The following is a 19,236-nucleotide window of genomic DNA, read 5'->3' as shown; positions in this document are numbered from 1 at the left end:
TCAAATGGATGTTACTTTGAAGGCGATAAAATAAATTTGGATGTTGATTGAAAAAAAATCGTTTTATTTATAAATTCCCGATACTTTCTTGACAAGGTGAAAACTCTTGAATAAGTAAAACACTAATCAACACAAAATATTGAAATTTCCCGCCCAACATAAGCAGTTTTCTCATTACGAAATCCCAAAAGTTGAATGTGCTTAAAAAAGTATAACAGCTAATTTCTTCAAGGTTTACCATTCATAATTCCAAGAGTGGCATAGTTCTTACAAAGCAAAATACAGAAGATATCTATACCAATCTACCATGTGTAGTTTTTTCCAGATAAAAACTATTTTTTGCATATCCATATTCTTTGAACCTTAGCGAAATCAAGCGGAAGTTAAAAACGGCAATAACTGTTGCCCTTTGCGTATGAGTGACATTTTGAGAACACTTAGCATTTGGCAATGTAAGATATAAACTACACCAAAAGAGGTCACACGTTTTGGTGAACGCTGCATTTTATTAAAGTTTATTTTCAATTTCCAAAATATGATTTATTTCTGATTTACCCCGATTCACATGCATATTGCAATGTTTTTTTCTCTACAAATGAAATTTCTTAGTTACTTTGAGTTCATTTGCCATTTGTTTCATTTGTGAATAATTCTATGTGCACATTTCATCAAATATATTTTATCGTTATTGCTGTTAGTTTTATGTAGGTATATATAAATATAAATATAAATATAAATATAAATATAAATATAAATATAAATATAAATATAAATATAAATATATATAAATATAGTATATCATAAATTCAACGGTTAGGTGGAAGATTTTTAATATTTGGCACTCCATTTATTACCTCAATCGTTTGTTTTTACATATACCCAGAAAAGATGATTGTTCGCTAATCAACACAAAAACAAATTATGATCTTCTTTACATGCCAACATGTTGGTGAGTTTACCTGACAACAGATATCAGAAATAAGGCATCATAAATGCATAATAATTGCTAGTGCATGTTTTTTACAAAGTTTTTTTTTTAGATTGGCGAGACTTTTTCATTTATAAAATTTAATTTAAATGAAAAACAAAAAAGTAATACTACGTTGATCACGCTTACCACACCTCCGATAATATGTATTTGCAGTGGCTCACCTTCAACTTGCCCATATCAACTCAAACGTGCTTGCGCGTATTTTGTAGGACATTCGTATTGGCGTTTTTCAACAATTCTTGGCCACAGCCGAAAAACTTATATCGAAAATGTAGTATGTAAAAAAATTTAAATTAAATGGAAATCAAAAAACTTCATAGAAAAATCACAAAGAAGCGATTAAAAACTAAAAAGGCATGAATTGCACCGTGCTGACATGCATATTTACTTTTGAAAAAATATTGAAGATAAGTTGGGTCAAGGTTTTATCCACTCCATAATTCACTCCTTATAACGAAGAGAAATATTTCTAGTTTGTGAATCCTAGGTTCCACTTTAAATTTAATTGACCGCCTGGTAGGCTTCCCGGAATATAATTTAATTCTCAGGACAGAATTCCAACAACTTAATAATATTTAATTTCCAACGGAAACATCTTTATTATTGAATATAGCATTATAATATATTATAGCAAAGGACCCTCTTGTGGTACGCAATACTTAAAATATTGCTCTATAATGCATTTATTGCCTAGATTTGCTCTGTGTGACTATACACAGTGCGCGATTGCGTGGTTAACTGTTTTTCTTTTTTCTCAAATTAACACATCTTCAATTGTGATCACTGAAGCGTACAAATCGGTCAGATTTTTTCGATCTTCTTCAAGTGTCACGTCGTGTCGTGAAATGAGAGAAATGAAGGCTCAGTATAAGAAACGCTTTGAAGCAGTCTTTTGAAGGAAGATCCTAAAGATCTCAAATGGGCTCAAAGAGTTTAAATATAAATTGTTCATTTATACAGAAGTAGTTGGATAATTATGAAAACACTGGAAACATATGAGGTCTGTCGCAAAAGAAACAGAACTTTTTAAATATAACTGTTTTGGTGCCGCCACCTATTGGTGGTTATATGAAATAAAAAGTTTGATCTCTTGTTAACATTTTGTAAAAATTTTAAGGCAATTGGATAACTACAATCGATGTTATCGATCAAAAAGTGACAGCAGCTTTTGGTCAGGGTTCGTAAAATGCAAAGAGCAATCATTAAACAAAACAAAAAAGTTTATGGTGATCAGTGCCTATCTCGTAGTAATGTGCATGAGTGGTTTAAGCGATTCCAAGAAGGTCGTGAGGACCTCTGTGACGATCAGAAGTCAGTCGTCTTCAGAAGTCAAAAATAAAGACAATGCTGATTTGTTTTTACGAGGGTATTGTACACCGAGAGTTCGTCCCACCTGGCGAAACGATTAATACTGTGTTTTACCTTGGTGTTATGAAGCGTCTTTTGTCACGCATTCGTTGTGCTCGACCACAATACCGTGAGGCAGGCTCCTGGCGCCTGTTGCACGATAATGCGCCGTGTCACCGGTCGACGCTTGTCACTGATTTTTTACCATTAATCACTCACCCTACTCACCTGATCTGGCACCCTGTGATTTTTACCTACCTCATTTGCCCATGAAAGGACACTGGTTTCAGGACATTTCAGCTATCCAAAAGGCGACGACCGATATTCTCAAGAGCCTTCCGAAAAATTACCTTAAGCACTCATTTGAAATGCTAATTGACAGGGCAAAGCGCTGTATCGAAGCACAAGGAAACTACTTTGAATAAAAAAATATAACTTTTGATATTAATTTTTTGTTGTTTTTTTTAACAGTCCTGTTTCTTTTGCGACAGACCTTGTAAATCACAACAAGGAAAAGGGAACAATCATGTGACATCTAAAAATGAGGACAAACTATTGTTCTTCCTTTTGAAGAAACAACTGCTTAGTCTAAGAGAAGCTAAAAAAACTTTATTTTAAAAAAGTAGGAAACCACCAATCGTGATTGGAGCAATGTAATTTTTACAGACGAGTCAGCTTTTATATAGTTCCACCCCTCGAGTTATGTTTGGGTAAGAAAATCAGAAAGATTTTTAAGGTGTCGCTTAGAATTACTCATTAAATTGTATAAAGAAAGTTTATTGAAGTTAGCTGAATGTTTTGGCGCAAAAATATCCGTGATTAGATATTAGCTTTAAGGGAAGCTAAGATATCAAACAACATTTAACGTCAACAAAAAACTGGAGGAATATGCCATCAAAGATATCTGTATATAGTGGATAACGCGAGAGATTGGAGAAAGTAATTGGGTAAACTTCAGCAATAAGAAAACAATGTATAGTATTTTCTTTAAATATAACACTTTAGACACCACAAAGCGAAAATGTTGAAAATGATGGTATAAGATAAAGTTTGTGCAAACATTTCTTTTGAGTTGATTCGTATAAGTTATTGTTTCTTATTGGCAAAGCCAATGCTACTTATTCATAGTTTTAGTAGACATTAAAGTTTTTCGGTGCTTTATTTTTAAACATGAACTTCCAAATTACTAAAACAAGAAAAAATTTCACTTTGGCTCCAAAGAGGTTATAATACATTTTAGAGGTGAAACTTTAATAGCGTAGAAGCGCAAAATATCTTTATCTTTTGGTCGGTTAGTTTAAAATACAGTTATGAGCTATATTATTCAGAAAACGACGTGTGCAAAATTTCATGTCGGTATCTCAAAAACTGGTAGATTAGTTCGGGTATACACAGAGAAACAGACAGAGAGCATTTACTAAATTGGCAATGCTCGTCACACTAATACGCATATACCATAAACTTTATACGACTTTCGAAGTTATCCTTTGGGTGTAACATACTTTTAATTAAAATGTGACATTCTAATCTTGTGAAACGTGTATATAAAAAGTTACATTTACCAAACAATTAGATACTATTAGCTATAGAGATGTATGTGTATAAGGCACATAACTTAATTGAAATACCGAAGCCGATTAAGGAGTGCTCAAATTGACATATAACAATTTCAAATATATTTTAAAAGCCTTGGCATAACTGCTTTCAAGTGAACATACGCATCAACAGATTGAAACATTTGCTAAGAATACCAATTACCCCTTGCGACATATTTTTTAGCAGCTTAGCTATACAAAGGTATGATGATTTGTATATATCTTTATTAAAGTATTGAATTTCTCTACATACAAATTTCTGTTATGATCTTGACTGACTGGGTAAGCTGATGTCAATATTTTAGAAACGGTTGATTCTCTAATCGCTTGGTGATAATATAAATGGGACCGCAATAATACATGTAAAAATTCCTTGGACTATAGTTCGTAGCCAATATTTATATATATGTATGTACTGACAAACATACTCATGAATAAATATGTATTTGCGCGCACTTAACATACACAAATTTAAATGTCAGCCAACAACCCCCAAACAAACACTAATAATCACACAACTTAAAAAAACAAATATGTACTAACAGATGCACACACACATTTAACCCTTGTATATATACCTATCCATATGAAATGCACTATGTCAATATTCAGATGCCACGGCACAAAAGTCCCCCAAAGTGTAAAACACACATCGCTTATTTGTTAGCATACTTTTAGGCGTCGAAGCACTTCAACCAGAAAATCAACTACCTACGTCGCCAATGCTGATTTAAGTGTCCACAGAGCGTTGAAGATATCCTTACACATTAGCTTAAGAATTGTGGTTGTGTACATTTTATCAGGTTATGAGTGCAATAAATAAGGGATGTGAAGATATTTTCTTCTCCAAAAGTGTTTTGCTGTGCGTTTAAGGATCCCTGTTACAAAATTTACTCATCGCATTTGTTATGACGCCACAAATTTACTATTTAAGTATAAACAGAAGTTTACCTGTACATTCACATCCACCGTGTGAGAGGTCTATTCTGTCGCTAAGGTATTAATATGCTTTAAGCTTTTGCAGCGTTCATTCTTATAGTCTACAGCCAATGAACGTATATATTCACGTACTTTTCACGTAAATACAATATGTCATATACAAGTATAACGTTCCAGAGTGTGACGTAGGTTTGGTTCATAAAGAGGCCTCATGTATTATTAACCTTAGCGTGAATTCAAAATTTCTATTGTAATGCAATATTGCTAAGCGGTAAATAATAATTTTTAATAACAACAATTTGCAAATTACATTATGAAATTATTAAGTGCAAGGTAGGCAAGCTCTATAAGTAAAATACATTTTCATGTTCATAGAAGCTATGTAAAAATACTAATGATTAAAAAGAGTGTTTTTTAAACAACATACAAGTAAGGTCCATATCCCCATTTAGCATGTGGAATATTCGTATCGTCCATAGATCAAATGATAACAAAGCTTATTTCGTAGAAATTGAACATTACCCGTATTGAACGAGTTTCGATAATGAACTAATTTCTGGCTCATTTGTTATGAAAATTATTCTTATAGGAAATCAGATTTATATATCTTAACCTACTGCGTAGCCAGTATCTATACTCTGGCTCGTTTTGATATGTGTTCTTATACTGAAGATGACATTTTATCGATGAACACAAGCATATAACGGGGTTTTCAATAGGGACGCTACAAAAGTTTAGCAACAGTGACAGCAAAAGACGCCATATTTTTTCTCACTATTTTGACATTTCTCTTCAGTAAGGTTTGCCATTTCATCATAGAAAGATATACGATCCAACAACGAGTCTTAATTATTAAAATTTACTACCAAAATTCGGAGCCAGTGGCCTCAGCTTTAAGCGCGAGTATTTCAATAAGACCACAACAAAAGTTTGTTTAAATAAAACAAAACCGGTTTGGAATATCAATGTTCTAGTTTGTTAAGTTAACTACTTAGTGTAATACCTTTTAAATACAAAAAAATTAAGTTTAATTTATTTATTTTTATACTCTCGCAACAATGTTGTTAAGGAGAGTATTATAGTTTTGTTCACATAACGGTTGTTTGTAAGTCCTAAAACTAAAAGAGTCAGATATAGGGTTATATATACCAAAGTGATCAGGGTGTACGAGTAGTACACGTATTCCTTGGCTCTATGAGAAGGTTAAGTTCGAAGATGGGCAAAATCGGCCCACTGCCACGCCCACAAAATGGCGGAAACCGAAAAGCTATAAAGTGTCATAACTAAGCCATAACTAAAGATATTAAAGTGAAATTTGGCACAAAGGATCGCATTAGGGAGGGGCATATTTGGACGTAATTTTTTTGGAAAAGCGCGCGTGGCCCCGCCTCCTACTAAGTTTTTTGTACATATCTCGGAAACTACTATAGCTATGTCAACCAAAGTCTACAGAGTCGTTTTCTTCAGGCATTTCCATATACAGTTCAAAAATGGAAGAAATCGGATAATAACCACGCCCACCTCTCATACAAAGGTTATGTTGAAAATCACTAAAAGTGCGTTAACCGACTAACAAAAAACGTCATAAATACTAAATTTTACGGAAGCAATTGCAGAAGGAAGCTGCACCCAGGCTTTTTTAAAAATTGAAAATGGACTTATGGACCAAAAACCATATCTCATACTCCACCGATTTCAATGGAATTCGGTATATAATATTTTCTTAACACCCTGATGATATGTACGAAATATGGGTGAAATCGGTTCACAACCACGCCTTCTTCCAATATAACGCTATTTTGAATTCCATCTGATGCCTTCTCTGTATAATACATGTATATGTACATTAGGAATCAATGATAATAGCGGAATAAAACTTTACAAAAATACGGTATTTGAAAAATATGTAATTGACTGATAATGAAATATCGGTTATCACTTTATCATGCGAGAGTATAAAATGTTCGGTGACACCCGAACTTAGCCCTTCCTTACTTGTTAATTTTAAGTTCAATCAATTTTAATACATTTTCGCTCTCAATAAATAAATATATAAATCCAATTTCTTAGACTCTGAACTGGGTAACTAACATCCAGAAGGAAACGTCAGAGACCCAATAAAATAAATTTGTTTCTTCCCTTTTTTGCTGCACAAAATGCACCTCTGAACGGTATTATGGGCTCGCTGCAGCCGAAGTTACTATATTGTCTTGTTGTGCGCCCAAATAGCGATTTTTATACTCTCGCAACAAAGTTGCAAAGGAGAGTATTATAGTTTTGTTCACATAACGGTTGTTTGTAAGTCCTAAAACTAAAAGAGTCAGATATAGGGTTATATATACCAAAGTGATCAGGGTGACGAGTAGAGTCGAAATCCGGATGTCTGTCTGTCCGTCCGTCTGTCCGTCTGTCCGTCCGTCCGTGCAAGCTGTAACTTCAGTGAAAATTTAGATATCATGATGAAACTTGGTACACGTATTCCTTGGCTCCATAAGAAGGTTAAGTTCGAAGATGGGCAAAATCGGCCCACTGCCACACCCACAAAGTGGCGAAAACCGAAAAGCTATAAAGTGTCATAACTAAGCCATAAATAAAGATATTAAAGTGAAATTTGGCACAAAGGATCGCATTAGGGAGGGGCATATTTGGACGTAATTTTTTTTGAAAAGCGCGCGTGGCCCCGCCCCCTACTAAGTTTTTTGTACATATCTCGGAAACTACTATAGCTATGTCAACCAAAGTCTACAGAGTCGTTTTCTTCAGGCATTTCCATATACAGTTCAAAAATGGAAGAAATCGATAATAACCACGCCCACCTCTCATACAAAGGTTATGTTGAAAATCACTAAAAGTGCGTTAACCGACTAACAAAAAACGTCAGAAACACTAAATTTTACGGAAGCAATTGCAGAAGGAAGCTGCACCCAGGCTTTTTTAAAAATTGAAAATGGACTTATGGACCAAAAACCCTATCTCATACTCCACCGATTTCAATGGAATTCGGTATATAATATTTTCTTAACACCCTGATGATATGTACGAAATATGGGTGAAATCGGTTCACAACCACGCCTTCTTCCAATATAACGCTATTTTGAATTCCATCTGATGCCTTCTCTGTATAATACATGTATATGTACATTAGGAATCAATGATAATAGCGGAATAAAACTTTACAAAAATACGGTATTTGAAAAATATGTAATTGACTGATAATGAAATCTCGGTTATCACTTTATCATGCGAGAGTATAAAATGTTCGGTGACACCCGAACTTAGCCCTTCCTTACTTGTTTATATTGGTAAATATTTCGAGGCGTTTAACAAGATTAAAGAAATTTATTATCAGCAACAACTGACACTCAGTTAATTTGTATATATTCTGTTCCCTAAACTAATAATAATAATAATAATAATAAACCTTAAACCAGCTAAATAAATTGATTGCCTAAATATACCAATAAATAGAAGAAATATAAATATATAAATTTATTCAGCATTCATAAAGTTAATGTTATTTATTTCAAGTGTGTAATAGACTTTCGTATTATTACGCAATTTCTCTTCAGTATATTTGATTCTTGCTTCAAAAGTTTCAAAATATTTTCCTATTTAGCTGCAGTCTTATATGGTATATGATTGTTAAATTTTGGACATATGAGACGTTAAGCAGCTCGCTCCAACAATTTAGATAAATTCGCAAATAAACCAGCAAATGAAAGCACATGATCAATCAATCTAACACTCCCAATTTAAACGTTCACTTATTAACGAGACATAGACTCCTGCCGAACTGAATGTACTGTTATATAAAAGAATTTGCTTGAATTTGGATATATACATATACGGCTTTCGGACAGCCGCTGACCGATGAAAAATCTATAACATCATTTGTTTAATCTATGTTGATTGTCAAATAGCACGAGTTTTAGCACGGCTCGCCTAATTTGTTTTACATATCTGTCTGTTGTGTTCATATTTCAAACCGGAAACTAATGGCGACGCAAGTAACCGAAATGCTATCTCCCATAACTACCCCTTCTACTCTGTTATTTTCCCCTTCTATCTATGCAAGAACAAGGAAACTTGTACGTTAAACACAATTACTTTGAGAACTCAACACAACGCTAACAGTTTCATTCGCATCGTGCGCAGGTTATAAGTGCAAAATATTACCTACATAAAGACGCCAGCCAGTATTTATACCCTAACCTGCTCAGCTGTAAAGAACTGGATGCTAATCAATTTGTTTGCGGTTCCTGAGAAAGCAGTAAATGACGAAAATGTGTAAATTACGAAAATAGCTACGGTAGATACATATATAAAACTATACATGTATATTTGTCTTCTACGACTATGGGGTTAACTGTTCACACCAAGTGTGCATGCAAATCACACAAAAGATTTTATGTGTATGGATTTGTTTGGAACTAGTAGTAAAAAGTTGGCACTAGGCCACAACTTGGCAATATTTCTTGCTAGTTTTCTTCATCATTTTCTACTTTCGCGCATTCTTCGGTTGGCATGCTTTTAGCCGCTTTGCATAATATACGTGTTGTTGTGTAAGTTTCACTGACTTCTTTTGACGTACGTACTAGACTCGGTTTTTTAATCCGCCCTTCTTCTATTTCATTATTTTTGTCTCTATGTGACAGCTGTCAGTTGCTCGTTTCCATTGCCAGTCCTTGTGGCGTTTCTCTGCCTTACTCAATTTCATCGGCTCTTCGATCTTTTCCAGCTTAGTATAATTTTTAGACATTTTGATGTGTCCATCAGCAAATACTATTGGCGACACTTAAACCTAGCAAGAAAAGTGTCCGTTCTTTTGTATTACAAATTGCATGTGGTGTCTACTCATTTACATATATAGTATAGTTACTCTAACAAGTGTAGACATGTTTGCAAGGTGGTTTCTTTAAACTGTATTTAAACTAACCTGAAGGGGATTGCAGAAAAATTGGTGTGAAACTTTAATCATTATAATTTCTTCTAATCAAGTCCGTATAAGTTCTTGTGTTAATATTATATCGGGTGATTTTTTAAGAGCTTGATAACTTTTTTAAAAAAAAAAACGCATAAAATTTGCAAAATCTCATCGGTTCTTTATTTGAAACGTTAGATTGGTTCATGACATTTACTTTTTGAAGATAATTTCATTTAAATGTTGACCGCGGCTGCGTCTTAGGTGGTCCATTCGGAAAGTCCAATTTTGGGCAACTTTTTCGAGCATTTCGGCCGGAATAGCCCGAATTTCTTCGGAAATGTTGTATTCCAAAGCTGGAATAGTTGCTGGCTTATCTATCTGTATCTGTAGACTTTAGACTTGACGTAGCCCCACAAAAAATAGTCTAAAGGCGTTAAATCGCATGATCTTGGTGGCCAACTTACGGGTCCATTTCTTGAGATGAATTGTTCTCCGAAGTTTTCCCTCAAAATGGCCATAGAATCGCGAGCTGTGTGGCATGTAGCGCCATCATGTTGAAACCACATGTCAACCAAGTTCAGTTCTTCCATTTTTGGCAACAAAAAGTTTGTTAGCATCGAACGATAGCGATCGCCATTCACCGTAACGTTGCGTCCAACAGCATCTTTGAAAAAATACGGTCCAATGATTCCACCAGCGTACAAACCACACCAAACAGTGCATTTTTCGGGATGCATGGGCAGTTCTTGAACGGCTTCTGGTTGCTCTTCACCCCAAATGCGGCAATTTTGCTTATTTACGTAGCCATTCAACCAGAAATGAGCCTCATCGCTGAACAAAATTTGTCGATAAAAAAGCGGATTTTCTGCCAACTTTTCTAGGGCCCATTCACTGAAAATTCGACGTTGTGGCTAAGGCTAAAGTCTATTCATGATGAAATGTCAAAGCATACTGAGCATCTTTCTCTTTGACACCATGTCTGAAATCCCACGTGATCTGTCAAATACTAATGCATGAAAATCCTAACCTCAAAAAAATCACCCGATACATCCCATTGTGTAATTGAAGTAAATAATTAATTTCAATATTTTGTATGTATATTCGCCAGCGGCATCTATCACTGACTGAGTACGACATAGCATTCCGTGGAGATCTCACTTTCGACCGTAGACCATGCGAGTTTCCATTCTCCTCAGCAATTTATCTTTTCAGAACAACTTAGGGATATTCTACAGGATTGAGGTCCTGGGATTTTCGAATACCAAGGAAGAACTTTATACTCGTTGGCATGCAGCAACTTAGTGGTAACTTTATAGAATTTATTATTCTAACTATATACTTTGTCAACGAGTCCAACATACCATTATGAAACCACCATCAAACTTAAGGGTTGGTTTAACATGATTGTAAACAAACTTTTTTATTAGGTTTAAAAAAATTTCACTACTCACACTTATGTATTTTCATTGCTAAATAATTGGGGACTGTAAAATTATTATACAATTTTCACATTGTTCTATGAAATGAGCACAAGCAACTGTTCAAATGAGTTGGAAATGTCTTTTATTAAGGTTACCACATGCTTAGAACATGCTTCGATGGATATTGATTCATACCTTTTTTCTTCCAACTACGTGTTTTGTAGGTTAAATAACGGACAATTATGCTGTTTTAAAAACATGTGAACACCAAAAGTATACCTTGTGGGAAATCCTCAATACTAGTTTACTTCTGATGAGTCCACAAAAGTACCGTGAAAAAAAGCTGATCCAAGTAAATGAATGGGCAAAGTGACTATCATATAATAATTTGGCGCATAAAGTTTAGTTGAATAGTAGAGCAGACCTTTCTCTCACACATTTTGATTCACTTTCTATGCATTTACAGAATTAAGCTTTATTATAAAGATTAGTATTAGTATACAATAAATTCCGGCCGCGAGGTCGTATATGAGCTATAATGTGCTGAATATAATCTTCCAAGACCCTATCTGCGTAGAACCCACAAAAATAGCTCAGCGGTGCCAATTGACACCAATGAATTGTTTAAATTAGAATATTACTAATATATAAAGTATCATATCTTGTAAGTGATATCAAACTCGACATAGTGTTTTACTAAAATCGTATAAAATAAAATTGAGAAAATTATTATTGAGCTTTTGTTATTAACATTTGATGTTAATCTTAATTATCTCCTTAATGATAGGCTTTAATAAGATACAAGAAATTCAACGCTTTCTCCAATTTGATTGCTCAACAGTGTCCACGTGATATTCATAAGCCCAAGTCACGTCAAAATAGCGTTGCGCCTGCAGAATATACTCGTGAACGTAGTTTTTTTAAAATAATTCCGAACTTATAAAAAGAAAGTTTTATTTGTTTAAGTGTTACGTGGGTTTTAAAATTCATGAAATATTATATTTTTATACTCTTGCAACATCTTGCTACATATTATAATAGTTTTGGCCCCCAGCGGTTGTACGTACCACCTAAAACTCCCTCAAAACGCCATTAACTGAAAACTAGAAAAACTAAATTTGCTAGTGCAAATATTGTAAGAACTCCTACCGTGTGAAAATGGATGAAATCCTAACATAACCCTGCTCACTCCTGATATTATGATACTGTTAAAAACTATAAACAACTTAATAAATCAGTAACTGAATACGCCAGAAACATAAAATGTTACAGCCGAGATGGTATGAGGGGGCGTTATGGGAACCGGTGTAAAAATTGTACGACGAGCATGACACCGCGCGATTCTTTGTGAAATCACATATCTCGGGACCCGGCCGACCGATTTCGACTAAATGCTCAGGTTACGAATTTAAAAATAAAAGTATTGAATGTGCTTTTATTTTTATGAATTTTGTATAATTATCGGCTTGTTATTAATAATATTAATTTCTATGGGCATGATTAGGGTTCTACGCATAAAAACAAACATCATCTGATCCTCTCAGGCTCCTTACCAAAAATAATAAATTAATAAAATCAAGACGAGTAAGTAATCGCAAAGGAAGCCGAATGAATGACTGTCAAATATTACCATTGAATACACACAGGGAATATTAAGCACTTATTTGTTCGCTTACACTTAAAGTGATGGGGCGCTGTGTTGCAAATTGTTGCAGGCGGTGGCTATTTATTTGAATACCTACGACTAGAATTGTGTGCGTGTATGTGCGTCGCTCGAATTTAATAATATTTGCACTCGGAGTAATATGGCCTGCTACACCCCCACGGATGTTACAAAGACGGATTGTACATACATGTAATGCAATTAAAAAATGAAGGAGTTTCCGTGCTCCATGGCGTATGAGTGTTGCCCCCGTATACTTTTTCATCTTCGTTCGTTAAGATCTCAGATATTGAGCGTGTGTGCGTTGTCATAAAGTTCACTAATTCTTTAGTGACTTAATGCAAATATCAAAATGCAGTTATAAAGACATTGTTCAATATTTAGTTTAAGGACGCATCTACTTAAAATACGAAAAACGCATTATGTTTGGTTTTGATCAAATATTTTACTCAGTTCAGTTGTTTTCATAGAATACTTCTTGATGCCAGATGATATCTTAAACTGAAGCAAGTCGACATCTGACAATTTAACCTTAGTAAAAATGGAGCGCTTCACGATAGAATAACGTGCCGTCATTATTGAACAAAATTTCAAAAACAATGAGAGGTTTGCGGCCGCAGCTCGAAAATTTCATACAAAATTTGGTTTGGAATAATGTTATAACTTCGACAGCTGTAAAGATGATTGAAAATGGCAGAGAATTTCAACCTCGCATTAATTTTGGGACACTTCCCCCAATGTGACGTTTAGCTGATAATATAGAAACAAGCTATTTTTAATAGAAGAGGAGCGTGAGAAAGCGTCGGGAATTCACTTTGTTTCTGACATTTATTGTGGAAATTTCAGGCTAAGTTTGATCCAAGCAGCTTCAACGACTTAGGAAAGACGAAGGGCTTAAACTACTTTGGACGCTGTAATATCTTGGTTCCAGTTTTAATTTTCAATTTGTGGGCGAGATAACTTATGATAAGTTCTTATTTATTCTTAAAACTAGGATGACTATAATTAACTAAATACCTACTGGAAAAGAACAATGTCTTATTTTAAGAAAGCTTTTAGCTTTTTCCATTAACAGCAGTTGCCAAAAAACAGATGAGTATTGCCTTAAAGTGCATATTTTGCGTACATAAAGACACTTTCAGTATCGTAAAATAAATATATGTAGTAAAATAAAACGAAACACTAAAAAAGTTTAATAAAAAGTAAGATAAAACTGCATGAAGCAGTAATAGTATTACCCGGTTCGTGTCCGCTCTGCCTTCGCGAAAAGGAGATCAACCGCCCTTCAAGTTTCAGCTTTCGCGCTATAAAAGTTATCTAACGTAAACAAGCTCTTTATTTTCAAGTTAAACCATGCCTAAGTTATTTCACTTTTCAAAAATATTTTTGATATGATTTTATTATCTCTAGCAATAAAGTTTTTAACTTCAAAGCAACGCTCCTTCAATATCTTCTTCTTCTTCTTTATTGGTGTAGACACCGCTTCCGCGATTATAGTCGAGTTAAAAACAGCACGCCAGTCGTTTCTTCTTTTCGCTACGTGGCGCCAATTGGATATTCCAAGCGAAGCCAGGTTCTTCTCCACTTGGTCCTTCCAACGGAGTGGAGGTCTTCCTCTTCCTCTGCTGCCCCCGGCGGGTACTGCGTTGGATTTCTAGGCTGATATTGTTGGTGGTGTTGACGCTGGTTCCAAGATAGACGAAATTATCTACGACTTCAAAGTTATGACTGTCAACAGTGACGTGAGAGCCAAGTCGCGAGTGCGACGACTGTTTGTTTGATGACAGGAGATATTTCATCTTGCCCTCTTTCACTGCCAGACCCATTTTCTGTGCTACCTTGTCCAGTCTGGAGAAAGCAGAACTAACGGCGCGGGTGTTGAGGCCGTTGATATCAATATCACCGGCACACGCCAGCAGCTGTACACTCTTATAAAAGATTGTACCTGTTCGATTAAGTTCTGCAGCTCGAATTATTTTCTCCACCAGCAAGTTGAAGAAGTCGCACGATAGGGAGTTGCCTTGTCTGAAACTTCGTTTGGTATCGAACGGCTCGGAGAGGTCCTTCCCGATCCTGATGGAGCTTTTCGTGGTGCTCAACGTCAGTTTACGCAGACGTAATAGTTTTGCGGGGATACCAAAACCTTCTTTGCCCACCCTGGCGTTAAAGCCGCCAAGCACGATTTTGACATCGTGGCGGGGGCAGCTCTCATAGGTGCCCTCCAAGCGCTCTTCCGTCGGGGCGTGGGCGCAAATAAACGATATGTTCAAGAACCTCGCTTTGATGCGGATTGTGGCTAGACGTTCATTCACCGGAGTGAATGATAGTACTCGGCGACGGAGTCTCTCTCGCACCACGAGTTGGGGGTGTTTTTTACGGGGCGGGTCCCAAACCCAGTGCACAACCCTGAGGAGGGGATGTTTTGCCTTCTCACTTTAGCTCGCCTTCAAACGGATGTTCTGAGGCTGCCCAGAGGATACTTGGTCAAAGACCGGAAGTCGTGAGCTGCTTGAGTCATGTGTAAAAGAATTGTTTCTGGCCACTCCCAAGTAAATGGCGATCAGAGAACTTTCTTCACTTGCGTGAACTTCTACACATGACTCCATCCTCTACACATGACTCCATCCTCCTCCCTCAATACCTAGCAAGGTGTTATCTGCGAAGTTTCCTCAAGCCATGACAAGATGGTATGTAATCCTTAGACTACAAGCCTGATAAGTGGTCCCTTGGAATACGTACCCTTATGGGCCAGTCATAAGCCTCTCAAATGTTTAAGTCCATGAAGAAAAATACAAATATTAAGAACAAGGGAGCACTAAGTTTGGGTGTAACCGAACATTTTATAATCTTGCAACTTGCAAAGATCAGAGACAGGGAAATACCTTAAAATGGAAAACGTCAAACATAGGTTCGGAATCCAAGCTCATGGTCATAAAATACTCTAAAGCCATTATTCGATCAGAGTTTTTCTTGTTTTATCAATTTGTTTCTTGATTTGTGTAGCCCTTTCAGAGCATCTTGCGTCTAAATTTGATGTCCCTGTTGTATTTAATTATTGATTTATCGCACCTTTAGTACTTTCTTTCTATCAGTACATTTATATGAGAAGTGGAAGGAGTTATCTTCCGATTCCACAACAATGTATTAGCGTAGCTTTTTTGTGTATAACAGTGTATGCTATTGATTATGAGTAATCAATTCACTCCAGATCCCGCTTGCGTTTTAGAAATTGATATACAAGTATTACTTATTATTAAAAGTTCTATATAAATTTGGCAAATAAATATGTGTTCATAGCACCTACAACAGATTATATTAAGTTTGCCACAAACTTTGTAACATCTAGAATGGAATGTCGAAGACTCTATACAATTTATCATCTTCTCGAAATTTGGCATGAGTCGAAATCAATAATAATCAAACTATAATTTTAGCACACTCATTGCGATAAATGCGAATTGTCAAAATAGAAAGATAAAAACCAAACACTTCGCTGACTGTATTAAATATTGTATTTTCGTGCTGATAAGAGCAACAACACTTCACTGATAATATGACAAGTAAATTCTAATAAAAAATCGCACGTATATGTAAATAAATAACAACATAGCGAGAGAAAGCACATTATTCATTTTACCACAAATACTTCTAGATCGATATTTGATAAATAAATTTAATTGCAAAGAGATTATGCACTTAGCTAACACAGGTGATGAAAACCGTAAAAGCGGAGATGAGATTGGATAGGGAAATTTTTCTGAGACAACAGGTTAATAAATAATCACTTGTTGAATAAGTCTGATATATACAAGCGTTGCGTGCAGCGTTTGATAATTCGTTGAAGTTTTTGAAGGTTTGCCAATAACGAAAGAGAACGTTTGATTTTTTCTTATCTTTATATTTAATATTAGCTAAGGGGATTCTATGATATGTATAGAAACAGATGCTTCGGGACATCATATACATATACAACTTCTCTAATGGGGAAATCTAAAACTCATTCGCAATTTACGACTCCTTCATTATGGCATAAATACGCCATAAAACCTTCTTTCAATATATTGGCGATTTGATAAACGATAGGTTTTCAGGTTTGAAGTTATAGCATATCTAGCGAAAAAGGGGTAATCGGTTGTCTGTTGCATTATCGTTCGGTAAATTAAAAAGTTTTGTAAAACTGCTTAGACAGAGCTACATACTAGCGACTAATTATAACTAAAGATATTTCTCAGATGCAAACGAGTCCAAAATTTATAATTTTTACACTCTTGTTTAATAGTTTTGTTCACCTAACGGTTGTATGAATCACCTTAAACTATATAATTTGGTACAAAGGATTGCAGTAGCAAGGGGCACCTGTGGGCAAACATTTTTTAAAAACTTTAATAAGTTTAAAGTACATATCTCCTAAACCACTCGAATAACATAAATACATAAACAACTCTTACCAACATTGTGAAAATAGATGAAATCGGAAGATATATAACGTACTGTTAAAAACAACTAAAAGGGCGATAAATCAATAACTAATATGCCGGAAGCATTAAATTTTACTACTGATATGGTATGAGAGAGCTTTATGGGAGCTGGTGTGAAAATTGGACGATGGACTTGGAACCGCCAACTTTTTGGTTAAATCCAATATCTCGGCCCCCAACTAAACGATTTCGACAAAATTTAGAATGTGACATTCTTTTAAAATTCCTATGACATAGTGCGAAAAGGAAATCGGACTACAACACATTTTAAAATTTAATTAGATTTTTTCACCTTCCATTCCACAAATCAATAAGCAATTAATATGATGAGAGAGTGGTTAGCTCTTCTTTTAAAATAAGCAAAACAGTTTTTAAAACGTTTTATTAGTTTCGCCTCTATGGTTGTAAAAAAAAATCAAATTAAAGGAGCCAGAAAAGAAAAAACTGTTTCCAAAACCAAGTGCGTCATATAGGCTCGTTAGCATATAAAAGCTTTTAAGTTTTTGTTAAAATATATTTATTAAACATTTTTTCTATTAGACTATAACCGGTTATTTTAATTTCTGTAACAGTATTTTATTTACATTGTACATCCAACAGAAAGCTTTTATTATCCTATTTATGTACACATGTGTGTAATATTACATTATCGAATTTGTTGTTTATCAGAATGTCTGTATATTAAAACCTTGTGAAGTGTCAACATATATTAAATTACAAATAGGAATTTATTATCTAAAGGCTAAGCATCATAATGCAACTACATGAAAACTGCAGGGAAATTAGCAAATTGCTAAAAAACTCCTGCTATTAAATTACTTCTTAAACAAGAGAAGAAACCCTTTAAACTGCAATTGAAAGAGTCTTTAACTGAATAATATCTAGATGTTAAAAATGTTGTGTGTTTGAGTAACTTAGAAAAGTGTTCGATTAATAGCTAAAGCTTTCATTATAACCACAACAGAATATATAAAGTTTGCCGCAATGTTCGTGACACCCAAAAGGAAACGTCGGAGACCCTATAAAGTTGAGGTATAAAAGAACAGTGCAATGGTGATGAGTCAGTTTAGCGCTGTCCTTCTGTCTTCCCGTCCATCTGTGTATAACTGTATTAGTCCCCACGTTGTGGGAAATCGATCCAAAATTTTCTACACAACTTTCTTCACAAAGAAGCTCTTCATTTCTCCCAACCGCTTACATCAAATCAATACAGAATATAGGTGCCTTACAAACTGACCGATTAAACTCAAGGTTTTGTGTGGAAAACTTCCTTATTGGAAGAGATATATTCACGAAATTCGCATTTATTGATAAAAGCAGCGCTAAAAGCTCCAAATAAATTGCTTAGATCGGACCACTTTTGCATAAATGTTAGGCTAGGCTATACTAGTTGTCTGTTACGTCTTACATAGACGAACTTTTTTTTAGAAATTACTGATGGAGGTTCAGTTTAATTAGAGCTAAGGTATTCGCATACAGGACGCCGATACTTTTTGCCAACAATTCACTCATGAAGTCATAACTCTAAATTTCAGTGGACATGACACCCACTCTTATATCCCATTTTTTATATATAAATATATACTATACATATATTCTTTGAATATAAAATAAATAAATAAAATTTTTTTTTTTTTACTATCCTAGTTCTGCATCACAGAAATTAAAATAAATTTACATATTCACCGGTAAAAGCTTCGAATGATTTTTTTAAGTTTTAATTTTTGACTTTAAATTTTCAATTGGAAAATTTTTTTAACACTTTGAAAACTCAATGAGAATTTGAGTTTTTTGATCATATGTAAATAATATAAATCATTACCACAGTTTTTCTTAAAACTATAAAGATATTAGTAGACTATGAGTGTTTTAAAAAAA

The sequence above is a fragment of the Bactrocera tryoni genome, chromosome 3, assembly GCF_016617805.1.
Source record: "Bactrocera tryoni isolate S06 chromosome 3, CSIRO_BtryS06_freeze2, whole genome shotgun sequence".
Classification (NCBI taxonomy): domain Eukaryota; kingdom Metazoa; phylum Arthropoda; class Insecta; order Diptera; family Tephritidae; genus Bactrocera; species Bactrocera tryoni.
The sequence above is the reverse complement of the archived record's forward strand: the minus strand, read 5'-3'. Positions refer to the sequence as shown.